This window comes from Dermacentor albipictus, chromosome 8 (genome assembly GCF_038994185.2).
Source record: "Dermacentor albipictus isolate Rhodes 1998 colony chromosome 8, USDA_Dalb.pri_finalv2, whole genome shotgun sequence".
In the NCBI taxonomy this organism is placed as follows: Eukaryota; Metazoa; Arthropoda; class Arachnida; order Ixodida; family Ixodidae; genus Dermacentor; species Dermacentor albipictus.
The window spans coordinates 19,022,780-19,046,235 of NC_091828.1; the positions used below are offsets into that span (position 1 = coordinate 19,022,780).

Consider the following 23,456-nt stretch of genomic DNA (forward strand, 5'->3'; position numbering starts at 1 on the left):
GAGATCACAGTTTGTGATAAATCGTGTAAGGGCTGCACTTTTTTGTCGCGATTTTGACGAGCCTTGCATGGGACCGGGTCATTTGATTGAATTTGTCCAAGTATGAGTATTTAATGCGCCGTAAGCCTCATGGATCGCCTCTTCTCGTCATCTAGTAGCGACGCATGAAAGCATGCTGCGCGTGAAAATTGGTTATTGAGCGCGTTGGCATTCAGCGCACCGAACGCGATATGCTTCTCGGTTAGATTTGGTAAATGTTAACGCGACATTGTTAAGGAGCCCGTGCCGCAGAAAATCCGGCGTCCGGCGTCAGATTTCGCCTCGTCAAAAAGAATTTCAAATTAAATTTTGAACCACGCATATCCAACCACTTCTCTACCACCAATGTTGCTCATAACTTCTCCTACATTCTTTAAAAGGTTATTCCTCGGAATATGAAGGAAACTTAGAAGTAGCTTTAAGGAACATAAAAGAAGTGAATACGGTGGCCATAGGGGGTAAAGCCATAAACTTCATGTTTTAAGGTGCATTGCGCGATAAATTTGCGTTTTGTTTTGACCATGTATTTCGCACATATATTTGTAGTGCGTGCTGTCATGTTTTTCTCCTTTCTTTTGTTGCCGGTGTGGAGAAAATGACAGCTGGTGGTTGTCGTCAAATGCTAGGCACGTCACGCATTTCTTTCAACACACCTGACAGTTCTGTAATCTTTTGCCCTGCGTCAGGCCACTGAACAGTTGAGTTTACAGGGCGGAATATGCACTACGATTTGCTGTTTCTCGTTGCCCGGGGGCGCACCAATTTACGAAACATAAATATTGCAGCTAGGAGTATTTTGTTATCACTATTTTTCAAATGTATACGCTATCCACATTTTCAGGCACAGTGATACCAACGGGCAAATATATTGAGATCAAGAAAGACATTTTATTGCCGGACTGAATGATTGAATACATTTCAGCTTATATATACAAACAAAACATAAGCACACACAAATACAAATGCATATTGGCACGAGCTAGTTACGCGAGCTGTCGAGGAAGAAGAAGTGTGCGTGGTAGCTGCTGCGAAAACAAACTGTAAACGGCCGTTCGCTTAGAACTGTCTGACTGGCTTTTCCTCTCGTGACAAACTGGTGGACGTGCTGGGTACGCATCCATCGTATGCCTACGGGTCCTCAACCAGAAGCTACCGACGCCAGTACCTCGGGGACGGCAGAAATCTATCGAAGCAGCCGTCGCCTCCAAGGTCTTCCACTGCAATACAGCCCCCTGGCAAGCTCCGTGAGGAAGATGTCAACAACTACCGCAAGCCAAACCGAGGGGATGCCAAATGCTGCCGTACCATGCATTCTCAACGCGCCTCGCACGCCTAACCCGTTCCATGGCGACGCCTTTGAGGACGTTGAAGACTGGTTGGACCATTTCAACCGGGTCGCCGCCTTTAACGACTGGGACGATCGCCGTAAGTTGAAGAACGTCTACTTTTCCCTTTTAGACGCGGCGAGAGTATGGTACGAGAACCACGAAGCCTCATTTACCAGCTGGCAGGAGTTTTACCGACTGCTTTGCGAAGCCTTCAGCACTCCCGAAAGGAAAGAAAGAGCCGAACAGGCACTGTCTTCGAGGTTCCAAATGCCAAACGAAACCGTCGCCATGTTCGTCGAAGACATGACGCGATTGTTCCGTCGGGCCGATGCACTAATGCCAGAAGACAAGAAGGTGCGTCTGTTAATGCGAGGCGTAAAAGAACAGCTTTTCGCGGGCCTCGTGCGCAATCCTCCTACAACAGTCTCTCAGTTCATTCGTGAGGCAACAGTCATGGAACGTATGCTTCGGCAGCGGCCCTCGCAGTATGAACGCCAGACCACCATGACTGCTGCATGCTCTCTCGTACCTGCAAATGATGACAGGGAGTCCCTTACCGAGCTAATACGACAAATCGTTCGAGAAGAACTGCAGAAGTCCTATGCATCAGCTCCGGCACCTCCCAGTGCCGCGGTTCTTACGGATGTCATTCGGGAAGAAATCGGCAAAGTGGTTCATCCCTCGCCGCCAACACGACCCGAACCTCCCACGTTCTCGTACGCGGATGCTCTTCGGGCTTCCGCGCCGTCGACGGGCCGTTTTTCGCAGCCGCCTGCTGGGATTTCTCGACGCTCCCCAAGTCCGATCCACCGCACGAACCCGCAAGCACCTTTTCATCCTGGTCCGCGCAAATCTACAGTATGGCGCGCCCCCGACAACAGTCCGTTGTGCTATCACTGCGGGGAGGCTGGTCACATGTATCGCGACTGCCAGTACCGACGGATTGGTCTGCGGGGATACCATCCGGACGCCCGTTGCCCGCGCTATGGCGAACGCCCGCACGACATCGAGCAATACCTAGAAAGTAACCGGCTTCCTCCTGCCCAACAGCGAAGACAGTCACGGTCGCCTTCACCTCGTCGGTACGCGTCACCAAACCGTGCTCGACCCGCCTTTGATTCCGCTGGAGTCAACGGTGGAAGCCCGCGCCGGGGAAACTGAAAACGGCGACCTCCGGGGGTGAGGCCGCTGTCATGCGAACCGTCAAATATCCTCCGCCGACGCCATCCCCTCGCGACGTACCGCTGACGCCTTCATTCGAAACTGCAAAAAGAACTGCTGTTATTACTGCTTCAATCGACGGTTATCCGGTAACTGCACTTGTCGATACGGGAGCTGACTACTCGGTTATGAGTGCCTCACTGGCCACTCGGCTACGCAAGGTGCTGACAGCGTGGGACGGCCCACATCTGATTACGGCCGGAGGACACCTCGTGTCACCCATTGGACGATGCACCGCCCGACTTGCAATTTCTACTTCGACTTTCGTAGCGTCTTTCCTTGTGCTGCCCAAGTGTTCTCGACTAGTTAAACTGGGCATGGATTTTCTCCAGGAGTATGGGGCGATCATTAACCTTCGTGACTTGTTCGTGACTTTTTCTAACTACGTTTCTTCGGATTCGAGTGTGGAGGATGAACATCACCGCGCGGCTTTACGCGTGGTCGATGACTGCGTGACGTTACCGCCTCGAAGTAGCATCTTCGTCCTCGTTGAATGCCCCCAAGAACAACTAGGAATAGGCATTGCCGAAGGTAACCTCGCCATATTGCTGGATCGCGAAGTCGGCGTCGCACGAGGTCTCGTAGAGCTCCAACATAGGCAAACCACGATTCTAGTTACCAACTTCAGTGGCGAATACAAGCACTTTGCGAGGCATACCACCATGGCCTACTTTGAAACGGTGGCCGATTCCAACGCCTGTGCTTCGGTAACGACAATCTCGATTCCGGAACCCAGCGATGTGGACTTGACCAGTCACATCAACGTCAACCCACAGCTAGACCAAAATGAGAAGCAGAGGCTCCTCACTCTGCTATCGTCATTTAGCGACTGTTTCGCCACCACGTCGAAGGTCAAACAGACTCCTTTAATCAAACACAGAATCATCACTGAACCGACCGTCCAACCTGTTCGCCAACACGGTTATTGCGTGTCGCAAAGAGAACAGGATGCTATTCGTCATCAAGTTAAACAAATGCTCGACGATGATGTCATTCAACCATCGACAAGTCCTTGGTCTTCACCTGTTGTATTAGTTAAAAAGAAAGATGGTTCACTACGCTTCTGTGTCGATTACCGCAAACTGAACAAGGTCAAGAAAAAAGACGTTTACCCACTTCCTCGAATTGACGACTCCTTGGATCGCCTGCGACATGCCCGTTACTTTTCTTCAATGGATCTGCGTAGTGGGTACTGGCAAATTGAAGTTGACGAACGGGACCAGGAAAAAACGGCGTTTATAACACCCGACGGTCTCTATCAATTTAAGGTCCTCCCTTTTGGATTGTGTTCCGCTCCGGCCACATTTCAACGCATGATGGACACAGTTTTATCTGACCTCAAGTGGAACTCGTGTTTAGTCTACTTAGACGATGTAGTTGTTTTTTCCACCACGTTTGAACAACACATCCAGCGGCTTGAGGCGGTTCTTCAAGCTATCCGCACTGCCGGCCTCTCCCTGAAGCCCGAAAAATGTCACTTTGGCTACGAGGAGCTCAAATTTCTAGGTCATATTGTCAGCAGCACCGGTGTGCGCCCTGACCCTGACAAAGCCATGGCAGTCGCTCTGTTCCCGATACCGAAGACAAAACACGATGTCCGCCGATTTTTAGGGCTTTGCGCGTATTACCGGCGTTTTGTACCCAATTTTTGTGAAATTGCCGAACCTTTGCAACGACTCATCAAGAACGACGTCACATTTGTTTGGGGCCCGGCACAATCCGACGCCTTCCACGACCTTCAGCAACGTCTCCAGACACCACCGATCCTTGGTCACTTTGACACCGAGGCTGACACAGAAGTGCATACTGATGCTAGTAACGTTGGTCTCGGAGCGACACTCGTACAGTTTCTAGCTGGTGTTGAGCGCGTTATTGCGTATTCCAGCCGAACCTTGTCTGCTGCTGAAAAAAACTACTCAGCAACTGAAAAAGAATGTCTGGCAGTCATATGGTCTCTCCAGAAGTTCCGCCCATACCTGTACGGACGCCCCTTCCGTGTCGTCAGCGACCACCACTCTCTCTGCTGGCTGGCGAATCTCAAAGATCCTTCAGGCCGTCTCGCAAGATGGAGCCTTCGGTTGCAGGAATTTGATGTGACCATCGTCTATAAGTCTGGCATGAAACACACTGACGCCGACTGTCTCTCTCGCGCCCCCGTCGAACCCGCACCACTAGATACTGACGACGATTCGGGTTTTCTTTGTACTCTTCCGTCTTTAAACCTTGCTCAACAGCAACGCCAAGATTCCGAGCTCCAGCCCTTGATTGAATACCTTGAAGGAAGCCGCCCACAACCCCCACGGCAGTTCGCGCGTCACTTGTCATCTTTCTGCCTACGTGGTGACATCCTATACAAGCAGAACTTTCACCCTACGGCAACCGCTTTCCTGCTCGTTGTTCCCGCTACTCTCCGCGACGACGTTATACGTGCATGCCACGACGAACCAACGTCTGGGCATCTTGGTTTCACGCGTACTCTCGCGAGGATCAAGCAGAAGTACTATTGGCAAAAACTCACAAAAACCGTGAAGCAGTACGTCAGAAGTTGTCGAGATTGCCAGCGTCGCAAAGTTCCACCTCTGAAACCAGCCGGTCTGCTTCAGCCTGTCCGACCTCCTTGCTCACCTTTTGAACAAGTTGGGATGGATTTACTCGGCCCATTTCCCAAGTCTTCGGCTGATAACCGCTGGATCGTCGTCGCCACCGATTACCTCACTCGATACTGCGAAACACAAGCCGTTCAGCGAGCTACTGCTTCAGATGTTGCTAACTTCTTCATCAAAAATATCGTCCTTCGACATGGTGCTCCCGCTGTCGTCATCACAGACCGTGGTACGGCCTTCACTGCCCAGTTGGTCCGAAATATCCTGCAGCTGAGCGGGACAACGCACCGTACGGCAACTGCGTATCACCCGCAGACTAACGGTTTAACTGAGCGTCTCAACAAAACGATCGCGGATATGCTTTCCATGTATGTTGCCACGGACCATAAAAATTGGGATGAACTGCTCCCGTATGTGACATTCGCGTACAACACTGCCCTACAAGAAACCACCGGGTTTCCTCCTTTTCGTCTGGTCTACGGACGCGACGTCACCACTATGCTCGACGTGATTCTCCTACCAACTTCGTCGCAACATACCGCACCAGATACAGACGCCTTTGTTCAGCGTGCCGAAGCAGCGCGGCACCTTGCGCGGGAACGAATTCTATCCCGACAACGTCAAGATGCTCGTCGATACAACCTATGTCATCGAGACGTCACATACAACCCGGGAGATCTTGTATGGGTTTGGACCCCTATACGTCAAAGAGGCCGGTCAAAAAAATTATTGCGCCGATACTTTGGACCCTACATTGTTTTGCGTCGTCTAAGTCCTGTCAACTACGAAGTTATTCCAGCCGACAGTTCGCACCACACCCGTAGACCACGTTCCTCTGACATTGTTCACGTTACCAGGATGAAGCCCTACCATTCGCGCTGACTCTCATCCACAAACTTTGTGATTCGGCCCCTGTTGTCTCGTCCGCTGTCTTTCTCATTTCTTTTATTTTTTCCTTGTGGCATTTCACATCTCCCCAACTTTATTTATTTATTTATTTGTTTTTTTTCTTTTTTTTGGAGGGAGGGGTAATGGCACGAGCTAGTTACGCGAGCTGTCGAGGAAGAAGAAGTGTGCGTGGTAGCTGCTGCGAAAACAAACTGTAAACGGCCGTTCGCTTAGAACTGTCTGACTGGCTTTTCCTCTCGTGACAATATATACATATACACAAATACAAAGACATAATTTCAGAGTAAGTATCTTTCTCTTCGTTCCATCTGATTTCTTTTCATTTATTTCTTCATTTCTCAGAGCAGCATAGTTCTTAAGCAGGATGTTTATTGCTGGAAACAAAACATTTTTCATCATGGGATCTGGAGTGGGGCAACTCCACAGGCATCAAATTTTTCGCTATCGCTCGCTGGTTAGTTTCAGCATGAGACAGAGGTTCATGCTCTTTGTTAGTGACACAATCGAAAACAACCTTTGCGCAGAGGACTGCGTAAATAACAGCTGGTTGTGGGAACTTCAGTCCACCTCAACTGATGCTCTCAATCAGCACACAGTCACTTTCGTTTAGCCCTCGTTCCGTGACAGTCAATCAATCGCGGCAATCATCGCATGGTTTGCGCTTAAGAGCTACGTTTGCATAGTAGCCAGCAATGTAGACCAGTGCTGCCATGCCCTGCCAGGGCTTGTTTAATTCAGTACTGGTCAAGCGGATGTCATACTTCTTGACTGTCTTCTCAGCATTAGGCTGAGTTTCATCCTGATTGGATGATTCAGGCATGTCTGACAGAATCAATGTGTTTTGCAGGCGGATCTTTCCCTGAGCCTCGAATACTTGTTTTGTCGATACGCTATAGCGCGAACCACATAGCCGGCTATACCTCCCAAAGCGAGCCTCAAGTGAGCCTGTTTGGAATTTGCTGAGGAGTACGTATCTAAAGCCAAGTTCCTCCAAACAATACATAGACACCTCGATCAGGGCATATGTAGTTGGCCGTAAAGCAGTGTGGGTTTCTTTTTTCAGAGCGCCTATTTGCACGCACCTGTCCTTCCAGGCATCAAGCCAGCTAACAAACATGTCCAGGTAGTGCAGCTGCTCGCTGGTGATGCTGCCCACTGGCTGTTGCCAGACATCCTTCAGCCTGCAGCCTTTCTGAGGAGTTTTCACATTCACGATGCTCCACCATTTACAATAAATCAATGAAATTAGCTGTCCCGTCAGCAAGGAGCAAATGTAAAGTTTCACCTTGAATTTTTAAAGCAGAATACACAAAGATGTTAAAAATCTTGAGAGCGAGCTTAACATTTTGGCGCTCTAGGTTGCTTGGGTTCAGTGCCTTGTAGGTCAGTGCATGATGCACCCTCCAACCTCTTGTTCCGCTCGTCATAAGAGTCAAACTGAGGGTAATACAAGCACTTGTCAGAATTTTTCTGGTTAACCCAATTATTTCGAATGCATTTCAGTAAATGTACTGTGTCGACAATATGAAATAAAGGTTTTTGCGGATTTGCCGGATGAGGATACAAAATTTCGAGGTTGTTGCCTCCTGCAAACAGTGACATTACCTTTCTGTTAATTGAATTATTATCTGTTATTACTGCCACGACATGAAGGTTAGCATCTTCAAGACAGATTATTACTTTTTTGAGGACCTCATATACTTCTTCCGCTGTGATTTTTGGCACTGGTAAGATCTGTAACAAATCTTTGAATGATGACAATAAGCTCTGAACCATAAAAACATGGGCTGTTTCAGCTGGTTCAGTGCTGTTAACAGAAGCTCCTGTTAATCTGCCTGCCTTATAGTCAAAGAATTGTTGCAAGTGTATTTCATCAAGCATTAACGTGACATTTTTTTTCATGCTGCTTCAATAGGCTGGCCCGTCTTGTCATGTACCTTAGGAACCCTTTTTCATTCTGTTCCTTCAAAGGATTCACACCATGAGCGGCACATACACGTTTGATTGCCGAAGTGTGATGCAATACTATATTACCACTGCTTTGCAAGAAGTTATACCCATGGGGTGAAATAGTGTAAAATACACTTGACAAAACTAATAGTTCAGCGGAATACCTTTTGCTCCTTTTCATCAGAAGCTGGCACTCTTCTCTGAGAAACATTATTGCTTCCACTCTATCATCATCCAGCAGGTCTCCACTGGAAATGCCATTGAGGAGAGAAACCACAAGCTTTAGCACTCCATTAACTTTGTCATACTGTCCAAGTTCACTTCTACGACAGTACTTTTCCACGCTGTCCAGGAGTTGCACCAACACACGGAGGTCGTGAATTTCTTCTGGAATTGTAAGCCGTTCGTCGGAAGTGAGGCGCGCTCGTCCCAAAAACATGCGCACTGACATATCTGATGATATGACCACAGAAGAGAGAAGCTTCGGGGCTTCCATTGCTGCCTCGATGTGAGCAAAGATCACGTGGCTGTCAGAATTCACAGGCGACCAATATTTATTTGATTGTAGCAGGCGTAGGCGAGACACGATGTCGTCAAGGCAGGTCAACTTGTTTTCGTGTAGCTCTTCCTCGTGTGCCAGCACGGACTTCTCAATCGCTTTCTGAAGTTGCTCATCTTCTCTACTTCTTTTTCTTCATTTCCGGTTCCTCTCTCGACTGGTGAGCGTCCGAGAGGTAGCCAAGGCTGTCCGGAAAAATTGTCGGCAGAGCATCGTGCGTGAGCCGCGTCAGATTCATTTTAACTTCGATGGTACGGCCGTCACAATCTGTATATTTTGTCGTCGTGCGGACGTATTCTTCTTTGAAGTGACGTTCGCATACCTGCACAAAAAAACGGATACAATCCAATTGGTTTAAATGTGAATTGTGGTGGATGTATGCACATGTAACAAAAGTAGCAACGACAAGCACGTAGAAAAAACACAATAGAACAGTCCACATGCCATCGCGTGAAAGGTTGGCGTCCTATCGTAGCATATCCTGTATCTAAAGGGGCTGCAACAAAGCACTGTGCTTGGAAAAAGAAAATTGCGCTGATGCCTGCGGGCACAGAAAATAGAAAATGCTGCAATGCCGCTTATGTTTGCTCAGGTAACATTTGTGGCTCTAGTAGGCGAAAAATACCGACATGAGAGGCAGCTACGTTCCTATAAAATAGGTAAACAAGCAAGTACTTTCTTAGGCTACACGTCAAAAAGCGTGCTCACAAGAAGCTCTCTCCTCACATGTCGACATAGCCTTCTATGTACCGCAAGTTTGCAAAGAGTTATATATAAATAATACACAAGAAATCTCTGTCACCTCCTGCACACAAATATTTACAGGTGACCAACGCAAGAAACTAACACTTACCAGTGGATTCTTAAGCATTGCGACGTCGATGTCGTCGCGCCGCACAGCACGCTGCCATTTTGATCTCCGCTCAGGATCACGGGGGAACTCAAACAGTAGCACTTTTGGCCCATTGTCGTAATTTCCTTTGCAATTCGGTACGCAGCAATGTCCCATTCTTCTGCATCGGTGGTACACCAGCACGAAAAGCAGCGATGTTTGGCACAAGATGAACAGCAGCAACGAAGAATGGCACCTGTGCCTCAGCTCAGAAACGAGGAGGCGAGGAAGCCACGAGCATGCCTGGGCATGCCGTTAACGTTGCAACTAGCGCCAGCTGATGCAGATGCTCGTGTTTCCCTACAGGAGGCGTTGGCTCCTCGGGCAGGGTGAAGTGACGTCATACCGCGGCAGAGGAGAAATGCATGGGCACTCATAGTCTAGGTGGCGTTGGCAGAGCGCGCACTAGGGCAGGGAGGAGGAAAGGGGTATTGGAGCCGGTGTTTCACCGGCGCGCTCCCTTTCGCCATATGGATACCGCTCGGCTCAATCGGCAGCGCCCACGTCACGCAAATTCCGAGCTTCGAGCGCGAGAATTGCGAGCAAAGTGCCAGTGGAGGGAAGCCGCTACGGCCGAGGATCGACAATGGGGAGCGCAGGCCAAGCGCCAGCAGAGGCAAGCTAACCCCCAAGTTCGAGAGTAGGAGGCCGAGCATAGACGCGGACTCGTTGAGATTCCTTTCTGGGAAGGTGCTGATGGACGGTTCAAGAGAGACTTGCTGCGGCTACAGTTGCGATATGTGTGGTAGACTGCGGCCTGATCACAACCTCACGCAACAGAAGACTGTGCGCATTCCGGAGCCGAAGCTCGTATCTAGGAAAGCGACGACGACGAAACAAAAGACTTTCATGAAAGTCACACAAAACAGGAGTTAGAACTTGAGAAAACGACCACTAGCCTCGCTGTTTTGACAGCTTTGTCTGCGTGGAACTGGCTTTACTTCTTTTCGTGAGTCGTTAGCATTGCCTACAGGAAAGAGAAGAAATACTGAGGCACATCATTCGCGTGCATTTCAGCCGCCACTGATAGAAGACTCTGCTGAAGAGGTCACTGAAGTCTACAGGTTTCTTTCAGAGTCAGAAAAACACGCAAAGCATTTTGAAGGGAGGGGAACATAGAGCAACATATTTATTCTCTAGGCATAGTCTGTCTATACCATTAGAAATGGTTGCTGGTTGGCTACCTATTTCTCTTTTAAAAATGTAATACTGCTCAGCTCTGACCTGACAGCACAACTCTGGGCCGTCCAGCGAGCCGAGGAAGCCGCTTCGAGACAAGGTCTCGGAACCGCGTCCGCGGCGGGTGCCCAGACTCACTAAACAGACGCCGGACTCAAATCTTGTTGATTTGAAATAAAAGTTTACGCTCTCTCTCCCTAGGTATACTTTGTGGCGCAAAATACATTTCTTGAAAAGGGACAGAAGAAAGGGTGATAGTGAAGCGCCATGCCTAGGAAATCTGAGCACCAACTTGCCCAAGAAGTCCTGTTGTAATACTCTTTGTCTTGTGTTTATATTTATATATATTGTGTCTGTGCATCGTGTTCACAGTGGAAATTTAAAAAAAGAAAGTAGAGGTGAAAAATACAGATGAAGTAGCGGCCGCTGGTGGTTCTAGTGCGCTTGTTCTATTCTCAGGATTAGCGGAAATAAAGTGAAAGTATGAATTAAAAGCCGTGCACGTCCGTGCCAAAAATGATCTAGTGAGCTTTTTATCACAGTATACTTTGAAATGGCAGACGCAACTCAAAAGAAACCTCAAATAATGTTGGTAACAGAACTCTGGTAATGACAATTTGGTGAAGGGGGAGGGGATTGCATCCGTGTATAGCCGGGAGTGTGGCTGTGCCACCCCCCTAAAAACTTCGGAGGGGGCACAGGCCCAGGAGCTCCCCCCCCCCCCCCCCCCCCAAGTAGTCGGCCCCTATAATGCCGGAGAACGAAGGGGCTGAAGGAAGCGTCGTGAGGCGCGGATTCAAAACGATCGACCAGCGCTTCCACTGATGCATTACGACGTTGTTGGTCGGTGATACGGAGGAGCTGTGACACGGAGAAAACACAAGTATTCTCGACGTCACAGATGTCAGAGCTGTGGACGGGGTAACGCGGAAAACTATCCGGGTATTTGTGCAGGCGGCCAGACTTGTGATTCACAGAGTATGGAAACTTTTGGAGCCTCAAAGCCCAATGACCAAGCAGGCCTGTAGGATTCTTTATAGAGGAAATCCAGCAGAGAGCATGATGGTCCATTACTATGGAAAAGGGGCGGCCGTAAAGGTAAGCACGAAACTTGGCAGCCGCCCAGACAACAGCAAGCAATCCCCGTTTCGTAATAGAATAGTTGCGCTGTGACGGGGAGAGGAGGCGGCTGGCATAAGCGATAACGCGATTATTACCACGCTGACACTGGGCTAGTACAGTGCCAACGCCATGATCACTGGAATCCACACGCAAATTTGTTTGGCCATCAGGGTTTAAGTGGGTGAGGATCGGTGGTGGGGTCAAATGCGTTATGAGACAAAGGAAGGCGGCAGTTTGTGGAAGCCCCCGTGAGAAAGGCATGCCTTTCTTCAAAGGGTCAGTGAGAGGCCGACCAATAGTGGCGATATTTGGGACAAAGAGGCAAAAGTAAGAACATAACCCAACGAAGTTGTTAACGTCTGTGACTCAGTACTTAACCGGAATGTCTTGGACTGCACGAATTTTGTCTGGATCAGGTCGTACTCGAAAAACGTCAATGAGATGACCCAACACCGTAATTTTCAGGTGTCCGAAACTACATTTTGATGAGTTCAGTTGCAGCCTGGCCTTACAAAAAACGTCAAGTATGGTTGAGAGATGTTCAACTTCAGTATCAAATGTTGGTGAAAATACAATAACGTCGCCGAGGTTGCACAGTCATGTGGACCATTTGAAACCCCTGAAGCAAGGAGTCAATCATGGGTTTAAATGTGGCCGGCGCGTTACGTAACCCAAAGGTTTTAACTTTGTACTGGAAAAGATCATTGGTTGTTATAAACACGGTCTTTTTTCGGTCCATATGGTCGACGGCAATCTGCCAGTATCTAAATCGAAGGTCAAGAGAAAGGTATCGTAGAGACAGTCAAGTGCGTCGTTGATTCGTGCAATGGGTACACGTCTTTTTTAGTCACTTTGTTGAGATGGCAGTAATTCAAACAGAAGCGCCATGTCCCGTCCTTCTTAACCAACACTAACGGTTATCGAGCATCTAGTTAACCTCAGTTTGAATTACCTGGCGTTCCGAGAGAGATAGTTGATATGGTCTACGGGGTGTAGGAGCAGCATCGCTAGTATTATTACGATGCTTGACCGTAAGATTCAGGCCTAAGGGATGATTGCCAAAATCGAGAACATCCCTGTAGGAAAACAAAACATGGTAGAGCTCTTCGGCTTGTGCAGGCAAAAGGACCGTCACAATCATTTTCTGAATTTTGGAATTAGCACAACAGGCAGACTTTGATGAACTGTTAGGCTCATAACAAGCAAGGGTGAAAAAGCTACCACGTGATGGTAATCTGAAGGCCCAAGTTGGGCGAAGCCAATTCGTTCAGGCACAATCTGCTTGTTAAACCGAAGTTTACGACAGGGATGCAAGTGCGGCTGGCTGAGATAGTCAAAACTGTGACATCATATCACAATGGAGTGTCAGACAGCGCAGTGATTAGATGGTCTCCATCAGGAATGGGTGGGTATGACGACAGTTGGATATATGTTAATTCGTGTCGCAGTAGAACGAAGCTGGTGGTGCTTAAGCGGCTGGTGGTTCCATCAGAAGCATACGAAAGAATAGGCAGTTCTAGGTCGACTGTACTGGCTGAGCAGTCAATAAAAGCTGTATGCGCTGAGAGAAAATCAAGAACGATAATTGGATCAGCCGAGCAAAGGGAAATCACGGTAAAAAGGACAACAGTGTCGTGGCCGGCAATGCTAACGTGAATTTTACACGTACCGACTGCAGGAAAAGTATCGCAAGCCACAACGCTGACGGCGCGTGTTGCTGCAGGAGTGAGGAGCTTTTTAGTCCGTTGCCCGAAGGCAGCGCCCATAATGGAGAGGTGGGCACCTGTGTCCATCAGCGCAGTGACAGCAGTGTCTTTAACGCCCACTTCAAGAATGTTGTGCTTTGTGGGTCAAGTGAGCAGAGGATCTGAGGGCAGGGTCGATATTGCAGCTTCACCTACAGAAGCTGCAGTTCTCAGTTCTTCGGCCAGGTGTGGGGGTAATGAACGACGAGGAGAAGCGATGGGCTAGGGCGAAGGGCTGACGACGTCTAGGTGACGGTGATCGGCCGTAGCGAAGATTCGGAGCGGTGGCGTCAGTGGCAGTACGATCCTGGCGAGAAGGACAGGGAGCACTAGGTGTAGAGTCACGGAAATATGCACTGTTTTATGTCGTAGACAGAGATGGCCATCGGTTGCGGCAGTGACGAGCGATGTGGCCAATACGGCAGCAGTGCAAACAGTTGGGCCTGTTATCAAAGGTAAGCCACTCAGATGGGTTGCGGGATGTGGTGGGAAAGGACTGTCGGGGATGACGAGGGCCGCGAGAGAAGTGCTGCATGGTGGGTTCGTGGGCAGACAAGCACACGGAGTTGAGACCCATGTTTTCAAAGTCCAGTCGGGCAACAGCCTGGATCATAGCAACCGAGGCTAGTGATGGATCCGTGAGTGTCACGGTACAGGATGGCATATAGGCGGCCTCGAGCTCACGGCGAACGACTCTAGTAACGTTGTCACATGGGATTGGCTATCGGAGATGGCTCTCACAAGTCGATGTAGCAGCGGTATTACGCAGGCGCCCGATGCGGGGCGTGATGCGTCGGCACTTAGCCTGTTCGAAGCGGCGACATTCTTTGATGATCGCGTAATAGTAGAAACGTTGCCCAACACTAGCAAGTTGAATGCGTCTTCTGAGATATCCTTAAAATATGTGCGCCACCTTGTATGTCTCAGAAATCTCATTCGCTTAACGGCAAAGAGCCAGGAAGTCTTGTATGTATGAAACGTAGGGCTCTGTGGTGTTCTTCCGCGGCACGGGTAGCAAGGGCCTATGTTGAAACGGTTTCCGAACAGTTTGCGAAGCATTCTTTGAAAGTGCCCCCGATTGTCAATTCATCTTCGTGGGCTCAGTACGAGACGCATGAGGTGCCGTTCAGGTAAAAAAACAGGGCCCCTTCACTATGTGAAGAAGGATGACCAGCGAAGCTGAGTATGTGGGCCCCTTAATAACGAACTGCACCTCCGTCGCGCGTCGGCCCGGCATAGCAGTACATTTGGCATCAGCCCACGTATGGCGAGTGTTTAACGCCTGCTTCACCTCCACCGCGGGTTGGGCCGGTATTGCATTATCTTCGGGATCGGCCCACGCATGGGGAGTGCTTAACGGCTCCTTCACCTTCGCCGCGGGACGGGCCGGTATTGCATTATCTTCGGGATCGGCCCACGTATAGGCAATGATTAATGCCTTCTTCACCTCCGCCGCAGGTTGGCCCCTCACTGCACTATCTTCAGGATCGGCAGTGCTTAACGCCTGCTTCACCTCCACCGCGGGTTGGGCTGGTATTGCATTATCTTCGGGATCGGCCCACGCATGAGGAGTGCTTAACGCCTCCTTCACCTTCGCCGCGGGACGGGCCGGTATTGCATTATCTTCGGGATCGGCCCATGTATTGACAATGCTTAATGCCTTCTTCACCTCCGCCGCAGGTTGGCCCCTCACTGCACTATCTTCAGGATTGGCAGTGCTTAACGCCTGCATCACCTCCACTGCGGGTTGGGCCGGTATTGCATTATCTTCGGGATCGGCCCACGCATGGAGAGTGCTTAACGCCTCCTTCACCTTCACCGCGGGACGGGCCAGTATTGCATTATCTCCGGGATCGGCCCACGTATGGGCAATGCTTAACGCCTTCTTCACCTCCGCCGCAGGTTGGCCCCTCACTGCACTATCTTCAGGATCGGCAGTGCTTAACGCCTGCTTCACCTCCATCGCGGGTTGGGCCGGTATTGAATTATCTTCGGGATCGGCCCATGCATGGGGAGTGCTTAACGCCTCCTGCACCTTCACCGTGGGACGGGCCAGTATTGCATTATCTCCGGGATCGGCCCACGTATGGGCAATGCTTAACGCCTTCTTCACCTCCGCCGCGGGTTGGCCCGTCATTGCTCTATCTTCAGGATCGGCAGTGCTTAACGCCTGTTTCACCTCCACCGCGGGTTGGGCCGGTATTGTATTATCTTCGGGATCGGCCCATGCATGGCGAGTGCTTAACGCCTGCTTCACCTTCGCCGCTGGACCGGCCGGTTTTGCATTATCTTTGGGATTGGCCCACGTATAGACAAAAACGGCACCGAGAGCGGCGCTGCTGCGCCGGCGTTGAGAGCGCCGCATGCGGAGCAAAATTCTATTAGCGGTGGTACCCCTCTCCCATCTCTCGTTCGCGCCGCCTTGATTGCCTCCTGCACTGCGCGTGTTTGGGCGCGTTTCGCGCCGCGCGCGGTGTGTGCGCGTGGACATTTCCTTCGGAGGGCGGTGTACAGTCTCTCTCACATTTAGGGGAAAACTCGAAGCGCAGCAGCTCGCGCAGATGCTCGAGGGGCGGGATCTTGAACGGCGTCGTCTGCTACGGCGGCGCACGCTGGCCGCATTGTCGAGAAACGTTCTACTGTCAGGTGCAGGGCGCTGATGACATCGTTACTGCGTGAAAGGAGCCGGTATTCTTTGCTAAGCGTTGCGCGACCCCCACTGATACGCCTCGAATGTAAGTTCATCGCTGCATGGCAGTCATAGACGACGTACTGATTCCATACATTCTTGACGGCCCGTTTCTGGAAGGCGACTATATATTCTAACGCGATAGGACGCCGATCCACACTGCTCGTGCTGTGCAAGAACTGCTAGAAGAGCGCGCAGTCACTCTCTTGGAGCGGCCGCCTCAATCCCCGGGCGCCAACATCATTTAAAATGTCTGGGGCTCGTTGAAAGTATCGCTGGCGCAACATCCCCTCTATCAGTCGCCCGAGGATAGGCTTCGATCCACCATCGTCAGTGACTGAGACGTGCAGCGAATGAACACATCCCTGATCAAGTCATTCTACACTTCACTGCCTTCCAGGATGAGCGCTGTCATCGCTGCCGCTGGGGACATGACGAGATACTAACTGAAGTTCCGAGCGTGACGTGTCCAATTCCCCACCGGCGGGCAGGGTCTGTCTGGTGTAGCGAATGATTATCGAGAAAAATCACTTCCAGCTCATTGTCTGAACCTAAAACGTTCATTTAATCGTGTCCGTTTGTTTCACCGTGTTCGACTCCCATTGTTGAGTGCTTTGTTTTCCTTTCGAGTCAAACAAAGACTGATCACGCTGCGCGCACATCTTGGTGCGTTTTGTCGCTGCTCATTACGGTAGCACACACAGTGAAGAAATATACGTGCACACGCTCAGTACTCCGGCCCTTCGAAATTACAAATGAACCATGTTGTCAAAAGAAGTTTGTGGAACTCCATAAGCGCCAATGAAGGATCAGAGTGTGGCGACGCACAACGTTTAGTAAAGAACATCAGCTCAGTTCCCGCAGTACCGATGAAATCGGTGCACTGCCCCTGACAGTACCACGCTTCCCGAAAATGCGGCCAGCGCGCGCCGCCGTAGCAGACGACGCAGATCACGACACCGCCCCTCAAGCGTGTGCGCCTGCTCGAGCTGCTGCCGCCGCACGACTCCATTGCTTGCCGCATCGCGATGCAATACGTTCCGAGTTTTCCCCTTAGTGTGAAACAAACTGCACACGCTATATTTGCCTTTAAGAAGATCGGTACGCTTGACGATTATTTTTATGGCTGCAATGCGGCGAAAGGGCAGCGTCTGCTTAACCATGTAAGGGACGCTGAGCAGGTAATTGGAAACGACATCGTATGTGCCGCCGGAAAAATCGTCAGCACATACGATGCGGCACATACATACGGCACCTACGAGCTAAAGTCATTTTTGCAGTTTCTCACATTATGTTTGCTACAAATCCGTGTTGTCTCTGATGGCGACAACGGACTTCTATCGACACTGTGCGGAAATAAACAAGATATATCGCTGCATAGCACAAGTACGACATGCGCACACAACTTTAACTAGTACGTCCCCTACAATATGGAATAGAGGCAGCAATGTAGACAGCTTGGTCATTTTTTAACAGTACTCAAGAGACGGAAGTTGAAAGTATTATTAATCATTCCTGCTTCAGCAATGCCGGCGCGACCAAGACGCGGGTGTGTATCGTCCAGTAACCCGATCGATCGGTGCAGTGGTGAAGCGGGAATGAACTCCGGTCATGTTCAATGCATCATGCACATATTCAATTTCTCGGCACGCGTGAACTTCGGCCACTGCTAGCGCATACAACAGACGTGGTTTCCATTCTCAGACAGCGCACACACAAACGAAACACGAGAAAGAAGACAGGACAAGCACTCGTTGAACTTAAAGTTTTTGTATGAATAAAAGGATTATGTACCGAGTAATTATTAATTTCACGTGGGTTAGATATAGAAACCGTCATACACTCAGGAGTGATCAATAAACGATCTCGCTTCGTTTGCCAGATGTTTACTTCGCTCGGCGCACCGCAGTAATCCATGTCTGTCGTCTGCTTCTTTCGTACCATTTTCTTGTGAATCGGTATAATTTCACTGGTGGCATCAACCTTTTCATGTTTACATTGCTGTCGTGACAGTTAACAACACAATAATAATTTCCGGTCATCCGAAGAGGCGCCGTCGCAAACAAGAGACGTTTCGCGCGCAGCGCGAACTGAACGCGGGCGCGACCGCGAAGGGAAGCGGCGACGGAAACCTACACCTTCTCGCGTGCAGCGCGCGCGAGAAAGCCTTCTCTCGTGCAGCGCGCGCTCAGCCTGGCCTCCTCTGGCTCAGCGCGAGCGAAGGGAACCGGCGGAAGCAAACCCCCGGGGGATTGGAAACCGTGCCGCCAGGGGAGAAACGAGCGCTGGCGTCTCGGGCGAAACTTGGCGTGCGCTCGTCTATGGGAAGTGCTTAACGCCCCCTTCACCTCCCCTGTGGGACGGGCCGGCATTGCACTATCTTCGGGATCGGCCCACGTATGGCCAATGCTTAACGCCTGCTTCACCTTCGCCGCGGGACCGGCCGGTTTTGCATTATCTTTGGGATTGGCCCACGTATTGGAAGCGCTTAACGCCTGCTTCACCTCCGCCGCGGCTAGGCCCTTCATTGCACTATCTTCGGGATCGGCTCACTGTGGGGAGTGCTTAACGCCTACTTCACCTCCGCCGCGGTTTAGCCCGGCATGACACAATCTTCTGGATCGGCTCACGCGTGGGAGTGCTCAACGCCTGGTTCCCCTCTGCCGCGGGTAGGCCCGGCATTGCACTATGTTCGGGATCGGCTCACGTATGGGAGTTTTTTGCTAACGATACGAAAATTTCTTTGTAGGGTAGAGTTATGTAGCTTCGCTGTAAAAACGAAGTCATCGAGCATAATTGTTCGATCCCATCTATTATTAGCGCTGAAGCGTTGATAAAGGTTAGCCCACTGTTCCACGTCCGTTCAGTCCAAGCCGGAAAGCAGAGTAGCATCGCGAGCCTGGTACAGGATGACGGCTGGAGCCGTCTCAGGAGTCGTAGCCGATGCTGATGGGGTCTCATCGGGGGGAGGTATTGTAGCAAGCTCGATGTACTGACTGCCGTGGAGCTCCGTTGGGAGGATGGAGATAGCTAACATCCACCAAAATGGTACGTGGGGGAAGTAATTACAATCTATATGTAAGAGCAGCGCAGCCAGGTAATAAGATGGAAACATGCTGGTGCGAAGCCCCGGTGCCAGTATTTGCCTGCCTTTGCGCCATGTCTCTTAAGCGTCTATTGAATCGCGGCCATATACTAGCACTTGTAGTAAGTAGTAACTAGTTTCTTAAATTTTTTGGATTTCCCAACACTTACAATATTATATAGAAGTTTATTTATTCCAGTTCTCAATGGCTGTAGCTAAGAGTTATTGATGCTACTGTTTTGCTGAATATAGGCAGAATACACGACAAGTTAGCCGCCACGAAGCACGTGATGGAGGAAAAGGAATGGCAATATGCAAGGCGGGCAAGTTGTAATGCATCTTGTGAAACAGGCATACTCGGGATTTTTTTAGACAGCGGGCAATAGGGGGAAGGTCCAGTGATGATTCGATGGCACTGACACTTTACCTACGGCTGTGCTTCGAAGTGATGAAGCGAAGGGATGGAAATTTGCTTTTTATGGGTGGTGTAGCAGATAGGGGCGTGAAGCCATTAACGCGTATCCGCGACCATCAACCGCGAAGAACAAATGAAAAGCTTAGATGCACTGCAGAAAAAAACACTCCGCAATTACTTTCAGGTGTAACATAGGGTCTGCAAAGAGTGAAGTGTGTTTGAAAATAGCGTTCGTATTTGCTACAAATATTTGGTTTTATTGATCATTGGATGGAAAGTAGTAAGAAAATAAAGGCCACTTGCACGAAAGCTTGATAGTCCATGCTCGCAACGTATAAGGAAATCTCTGGCCCTGCACAAATTACAGCCTTTGATGATTAACCTAAATGTGTTGAAGGCGACAGTTCAGATGTCGCTTTAATTTGAGGCCGGACCGGATTTCCCAGCGTACGTGCTGTGAATGTGTCAAGGGCTGTATTGTACGTAATTGAATAATAAACCTACAAAGAAATATGTTGTGCCACCACCATTGCCTTTATGTTTAATTACACATATTTCACTGTATTGTGGGCATTCGAACACCATTACTGTACCAATACAAGCAATACTGTTTGAACGCTGCTATGTTCTGGCTGTATAGAAATTGCTCTTGATAAGATGGTGGCATGATAGAGTGAAATTATATGCTTTCATGCTCGTAACAACAGCGTCAATGGCGCATAAGAGGCGTATATGAAAATCACGATGATCCGCCTTAAATATGGCACATTATGAAATTATAGGATGCCCTCAGAAGCAAGTGGTTGGCAGAAAACAACAAACAAAGCATCCACACTGTCACAACCAATAACGACGTCGTCTCAATTAGGTCAGATGTAGTGTGTTGCATTTTAGCGCACAGCGTTCACATCCGCCAAGTGCCCCTATGTAGGGGGACTGAAAATGTACCAAAAAGAAGCAGACCCTCGCTTACACCTCCTCCGTGGCATTGCATCATTTTGCTCCAGATTGTTGCAGACGACATTTTGGCATTAAGTTTGAATAATTCCAAGCCGAGGCGTTCGAAACACATGGAGCCTGAATAACAAGAAAGCTTTGTCACAGCAACTGCCGCATCGCCTGGGGCATACGTTGGAAGTCGAGCTCGCGCATCGCATCGAGGAGTACGAAGTGGAGATTCGCTCACGACCAGCAGACTGCGTGCGTTAATTGGGCTTAGTACGTTGCATTCACCTTGTTTGGGTGGCTTAGCGCTCTGCGCCAATAAACTTTGCAGAAATGTATCTTCCCGCAGGCTCAAACACTGATTTACACAAACACAAAATTTTAGAACGCTCCCAACAAATGCTCATATATTGAAGTCATCCCAAACGCAACGATGCCGAAACGTCGGGCTGGTAGCTGTTTGGACGCTGTCCTACTGAATAATGGAAACAGGAAATATGACTGTTTTGCACATCTTGAAACTTACCGCGCAAGCCACAAGGTAGGCGCATCACGATAACAGAAAAACAAACGAATTACGCATGGTGTAGCATCATTCAAACATATTCGAACAGCAAAAGGTCTAAACGCTTTGAACGAACAAATCAACAACCGTACAAAGTCTTTCCATCAACCTCCAGTTCGATAAAATTCCTTAGAATGTCATATGAAGAAAAATTTATTTTATTTATTATTTATTTACAGACACTGCAGGCCCTTCTCGGGCCCATGCAGGAGTGGATACTAAGAGCACAAGCAAGAGAAGTAAATTTGAACTAATTGACATAATTGCAAAGATATAATACATACAAAAGTGAAAAAAAAACAAAAAAAAACATGACAATACACTGGACATAGATGACAAATGAATACGCGGACAAGGCAATATTATCAACTCAGTGTGTACACCACTTGGACTCGAATTTCAACAAAATTGACATTACTAACAGATTCAAAAATGATTCCAGCGAAGCGGAGTTCACTGCTTCCTCAGATAACGTATTCCAATAATAAATTGCGCGAGGAAATAAAGAGAACTTGTGAACATTGATGTGGCTGACTGGCTGTATAATAGTTTTACTGTGGTGCGTTCGCTCTGATCGTTTGAAAGGATGCTGAAGATATCGTTCCCGTGATAGCTTAAGGTTCTCATGATAAAGTTGGTAAATAAATGTTAATCTAGATATTATCCTGCGCTGCTCAAGTTTTTCTAGGTTGGCCCTGTTACGTAAGATCGCAACGAAGATTAACTTACAACTGACTTATTTAAAGAACACTTTTCTTAATGTATTATCACAGTATTTATAATTGGTATTTAAACATATTGTTGAATGATTCATTTTTGATTCATGATTCGCACACCTGAAGCAAGAACCCTGTAACCACTCGTTTCTTGAGCATTCTCCGCTATTGTGGAGGAGCGCAATAATTTTAGGAAGACTAACTCTTTTTAAAAATTTTGTGCGGGCAGAGTGTTGGTATGAATGCTATCATGCTGTATGCGTCAGTCGAGGGAGGCAGTGCTGGCCACAACTATTTGTTTCTGCAAGGCGCAAAGGGAGGTCGCGTGGAGGCAAACAAACAAAACTCGAAGAAAGCAACATAAACAGATCCCGGAACGGCTGCAGATGTTCACGAGCTCCGAAGACGGATAGTTCCGCAACCGATGACGGGCCCTGCACGCGTGGGTGAGAGCGCCTCGGCCCGCTGCAGCTGCAGACCGCGCCACAGTGGTCGCCTCGCTTTCAACCCCAGACCACAGCTATTGGACCGTTGGCGTGGCCCACTGCCGTAGCTGCTGCTGATTCCTTCAAGAAAGGAGCGTCGTAAGTAACAATATTTTCAACGTATACCTTGTTTGGTTGCAACATTCGTTGTTGAGGATGCGGTTTTTAGCTGCTTGATTTGGCCGAGTAATTTCTACGTGCCAAACTCGCAACTTCGCTTTCAGGGACGCCATTTCAGCGGAGCTCCGCGTCGATTTTACCACCTGTGTCTTATTGCGTGGGAAAAAAACCCGGTGCGTGAGCATTTTCCGTTTCTTTTTTGCAAGCTACCTTCTCGGGACGCAACCTTCATATTCGTGATTCGATCCCACAATCTTTGAGCGCCACTGAGTCCCCACAGCGAATGTCGCATGGTTTCAGGAAAGGGCTTGGCACGAGATAAACGCGTTCTGTACCGTAAATGAAGGCTTCTTTTAAGCCTTGCGGTCAGCAGCTTCATGCAAAATTTTGTTCTTATATGTGCATGAAAAATGCCCGTCCGATGCTCTAGATATGTAGCGGTGCCTTTTTTGAATACTGACCTTACTAACGTAACTTACTAAGCATAGACGTGAATGCTTCTTGGAGATATTTCTAGAGTGAAAATTAGCGTTTGAAAATGTTGTATTTTCCCGACCAATATGTCTTGTCATAGCCCATATTGTGGCGAATATAACTCAGTATTGTGATCTTAAACATTAGATATCTCATTGGAAACTTGGCACCTACTTTGAACAAGCTTTTATAACTGCTGATTGAATGTTTAAGCCAAATATATATATATATATATATATATATATATATATATATATATATATATATATATATATATATATATATATAATGGGTGCACTGAACAGTTCCGCCCGAGGGTAACGTCTCTTCGTAACCGAGGAGGCAGGTGACGCAGAGCAGGAACACCTTGTTGCCCGAACGCCTCACACTCGTGCCAAGCACTGGCGATCCGGCT

The 23,456-nt window shown here is 49.0% G+C and overlaps 1 protein-coding gene across 4 annotated transcripts in view; it reads left to right on the forward strand.

The window, feature by feature from the left end:
* LOC135919576 (homeobox protein Hox-C4-like) overlaps positions 1–23,456 on the forward strand; it is a 95,493-nt gene that overhangs the window by 7,525 nt on the left and 64,512 nt on the right. For 2 of the 4 annotated variants that reach the window (XM_070523102.1, XM_070523105.1), the window contains exons 2-3: positions 22,349–22,546; positions 22,672–22,740. The gene's annotated coding sequence lies outside the window, so the exon portion shown is untranslated. The remainder of the gene's footprint in view (positions 1–22,348; positions 22,547–22,671; positions 22,741–23,456) is intronic. The other 2 variants (XM_070523103.1, XM_070523104.1) reach the window with 1 other exon arrangement.